Here is a 4735-nt window from a genome sequence, read left to right as displayed (position 1 = left end):
CGCAGTCTAATTTTCAATTGGCGCTGGCTAATGTGATGCTCCCCTGGAATAGCCCTGCCCTTGCGCCAGCCCTAATATCTCAACTTTATCGCGAAAGTTTCGCGAAAAACGTCAAATGAAATTTATACAAAAATTGCATGTGAAAAGTGTCGAGAAGTTGCGAGCAAAAATAAAAAAAAACACCGAATCAGGGAAGACTTTTGGCAAGGTGCCTAGCGGCCGCACATAGCTTAATTTGTAATGTGCGAGATCTGTGGCATCTGCCCGTTTCGGAGCAGACATATTGTTTACCAAACTTAGCTAAGAAGCTCATAAATCTGGTATGACCATTTCCATAATTAAGAGTATCTAAGATGCGTTGCCCAAGATGACAGTTTATAAGGCAGCTTAAGTTCCAGGCTAGATTTTCAGATGTTGCCGGATTCCTGTTTCGGATCGTCTGCGGGCCAAACAAGCGACAAGTGCTTGTAATTCTCAAACAGTTCAATCGACAACTTGTTCTAGCGGTTGACAAGTGTGGATGACATTTAAAAATATTTGCATAAACGATTTCAAGTGCTAAATAAATTATATACAAAAATTGCCACACTTAAATTTCAGGGCCATACAATAAAAAATCTCTGCAATGCTGCCACTCCATTAAAAGCAATTTGACCCACTATTTCGATATGTATTCGATACGTCAAAAAATTAAAAAAAAATTCTTTTGCAATCGAGTTGATTGTCCAACAATTTGTAAGTGGATTCTCGATGGTTAATTAATCGGGTAGCCATTGAAAAGGTTTATCTCATTGTGGGCATTAACAGTGCTGCAAACTATTCGACCCCCTGAAATGGTAACACACAATTTGTGCAATTTTTGCCCACTTCACAACACTCTGCTAACCTCCACCCCCCCTCCACGACACCCCGCAAACTCTTACACGCCCTTAGTCCCTTCAGCACTTCTCGTAAACTTTTCGCGCCAATCGACGCTCTCCATTTACATTTTGTTTTAGTTGCTTTTTGTGTGAATTTTGTTTTATTTACTTGCGTTTTTTTTTATTTTGGATATGTTTGTGCAACCGATACCAAAACAAATGCAAGCACTGTGCGTGTGTGTGTGCGGTTTATTTTTTTTATCTCGAATGTTGCAGCTCTGCGATTGCCGCTGGCCGGCTGCGTGCCGAGTTTTGTAATATTCCCCGATGTCAGTTTGACGCAAAAAACTTTTTGCGGAAAAACAAACCGGAATCGCAACGGCAATGGCATCAACTGAAAAAAAAGAAGCCAACTTTTTGGCATTTAATTGGAAAATTAAATTTAACGCTGTTGCAATGCACAGGGCGAACGTGACGTATACGCGATGCGCGCGCGCTTATTTCAGTCAGAAGCAATTTGCGGCGCAATCAACGCGCAACCGTCAGAGCTTCCAGGTAATATCCGAGCATAATACATTTAAAATATTTTCTATCCCACCGTGTGCCCACTTTAGAAGCTGACGTGTCAAGTGCTCGCTCAGCTGTCTCACCGGCTCTCCAGTTCTCTAGCTGTCGCTCCAGTATGCTCTGCAGCTGCCCGCCGGTGGCTGTCCCGTTCTGTCCTGCTGCTTGTGCAATTTTGCGAAATGACTGGGAATTCATTTGACAAATTGTGCTTTGGCGTGGGGCACAAAGTCAAAGTCAAAGCAGATTTCCAGCTTTTCTGTCTGCATTCGTTTCGTGCTCTGTCATTGGTTAAACAAGTGGCAAAATTAAATTTAACAATCTCCATTCTGGCTTGTAGATGTCCAGGTGGGGTTGGGTCGAAGCCACATTGTTTAAAGTGCTTAACAAGCAGCTGGCCGCACACCTTCCCTTCGTTCGTTGGGCTCCCCCGCACCGCCACTCCAAGCACGCTGTGCTACAAACTCAGTCAAAGAAGTGGCATGAAAAATGAAATGAAAACCAACAAGTAACCGCAATCATTGCTCGACTCGCCACTCGTTAGTAGAGACAGTAACCGGCAGCTGCAGCAACAGCAGCAGCAGCAACAGCAGCAGCAGCAGCAACAGCAGCAGCAGCAGCAGCAAAAGCAGCAACAGTGGCAGCTTCGTGTGGCAGTATCCCTGGCCATTCCAACAGGCACTGGCCCCTAGTAGGGCGCTGAACTCATTTGGCTTTGGTGTTGGTCTGCTTAGTGCTTGGAAAAGTGCTACAAGTGCAGGCCAGTCAGTCAACCCGTCTCTCAGTCCGTCAGTCCGTCCGTCCGTCCGTCCGTCCGGCTATCCGTCTGCCAGTAGTGCCATCCGTTTTTCAGTCATTCAAGTTCAGGCTGGCTTTTGATTTGTGGCACTGACACTTCTTACCCATGGAATGGGCTTTGATTTTGTGGTCGCTCTGCCTGTCTGTCTCTCTGTCTTTCCGACTCTCTGTCTGTCTGCCTGCAGCAGCACCGCATGCACCACTCGTGCATTAAGTAATTACTTCTTTGTGCCGCAGCCGACGAAAGTGCAAATTCATTGGAATGTTGCACTGTGCCTCAGCTCTTAGCACGCATCCGACCTGTCGTCAAACGACGATGTGCACTAATTGAAGAGCTCGCAAATGCTAAAGTATTGCACTAGAAGGCGTGACAGATTAACAACGCTTTTGTATTTGGATATAAGTATGTATATTGGACTGAAAATTTGATTATGCGCCCCAATTATCATGCTGATATTTCGGTTCAGTTTCGATTTGGATTTTTGTTTTTCGTTTTATTTATTTATTTTTTGATTTTCATGCTTTTGCTGGTAAGCCCTGGCGACAAAAATGAACGCAGCTAAGCTCTTTTAAAAATGTTTTTAATTTTATTTCAATGAAATCCCTTTTTGTGCAAACTTTCTAATATCAGTTGAAACAATTGAATCAATGCATTGTAATTTGTTTATGCTCACAGAGCTGAAAAGCTCTGATAAGCAGTTAAGCTTTTAGCTATAATTGAGCTTGGGATATTTCAACACTGAAAACAATTTGTGAGCTTTCAGTTTTAAGTCATTTACGTATCGTTTAATGCTTACTCAATAGATATTTGAGCTTTAAGTGAGCTTTAAAATAAAGCTTCAGACATATTTTTCAGCTTTAATTTTTTAGTCCTTTTGGAGCTTTCAATGGAGCTTTAGGTGCGTTAAATTCAAATTAGGCAAAATAGTTTCTTATTTAAGATTTTTTTTGTAACATTTATGTTTGTTGCTTTAATGTTAAAGTTTAAATTTTAAAGAACTATTTTTACTTAATTGAGCTTCAAGCTTTGAGTCAGCTTAATTGAAACTGAACAAAATAGTTTTTAAGTATAATATTGAGTTTAAGTGATACAATGCATTTCAGTTAGCTTTCAATTTTCGAGCAATATTACTTGAAATATTTTTGTATATTTTCGGCTAAATATTAACTCTAAATTTATGCTTCTCTCGTCATTTCTGGCTCATTTGGAATACAGTTTTCCCTGCTGCTGCGCCTTGCCTTGGATTATGACTGCAAATGCGAAACAATTTTCCCATCCTTAAGCTGAGTATGTGGGGCTGGATATAGACAAACTGATGGCTGGGTCTTTAGTAAGTCGAATTCCAAGGCAATTGGCAATGCAAAGGAATAACTTGGCTTATTGCATTGAAATGCAATTGCGATTCGCAACTGTTTGAAGGCGGGCTAACAGGGGCGGGGTCGCTGGCTGTGAAGGAGGCCCAACAATATCTAGCACATATTTGGGTGAAGAGAATGTGAAATAAATGTTGTACAGCAGCAGCCAAAAAGCGGAAATTTCCAACATAATTTCGTTGGTGTATTTTATTATAAATAATTTTTTTCCTTTTGGTATATTTTTTTTTCTATTATTTTTGCCCAAAATTGCAGAGCAAAAGCTCGCGACCAACGACTGACAGATGGAAGCAGCTGGAAGGACTGACCAAAACTTATGACCACTCAATAAGAGGAAGGACATGAAGGAGCAGCAGATGAAAATATGTAAGCTGTGAAGGATGGCAATGGGGCAAGAGGGATGTTCGATGCTGAGCGAAATATAAATAAATATAAAGAAAATAAGTGCATGCCAGAACCAGAAACACTCAAAGTTTATGAAATGCGCGTCGCCGCCAAAGTTTCCTTATTTTTTCTTCAGTTTTTTTTTTTTTTCGTTCTTCATAGCTTTTCTTTCTTTTCTTTGCCCTGCCCCGCTGGCCGCCACATAAAACAAAGTGGAGGCCAAGGAGCAGGACACATGTGTGTTGCCTTTGGTGTCTGAGTATGGGAGTGTATGTGTATCGCCAATTACTGTGTCTGTTTGAGCGTCCAAAGCGTTTTATGAACCAACTCCGAACCCCTGATATGCCGCCACCCACTCTCCCTTGTCCCTTGCCTACACCGCACCCCGTTGAGATGGTCGCCTCGCATTTGGGATGCAAGACACGCCGCCTGGACTTTGTCGAATAACTTTCCGCCGTGGTCGTCCACGGCGTCGACGTCGTCATCTTTGCTACTATTGCTCTTAAAGTTGTTTTTTTTTTCGCTTTTGATTTTATTGCCAATTGACCAACTTTTTAGGTCGATTGCCCCAGCAGTTGGCGGCGGGCAGCGACCGGCGGGCAGCGGACTGACCAAATGACAATACAGCTGCCCTAGATGAGCATTGCAGTGGTTCAGTCGGACATACAAGTTACCTGATTTGCAACGGACAGGTCGCGGCCTTTGAGCGGGCTCCAGACTGCCAAGTACCCGCCGATGGACTCAAAAATGGCCGG

The sequence above is a fragment of the Drosophila montana genome, unplaced genomic scaffold, assembly GCF_035044405.1.
Source record: "Drosophila montana isolate Dmon_TW-CO22-7 unplaced genomic scaffold, ASM3504440v1 contig_1624_1, whole genome shotgun sequence".
Taxonomy (NCBI): Eukaryota; Metazoa; Arthropoda; class Insecta; order Diptera; family Drosophilidae; genus Drosophila; species Drosophila montana.
Note: the sequence above shows the minus strand (reverse complement) of the source record.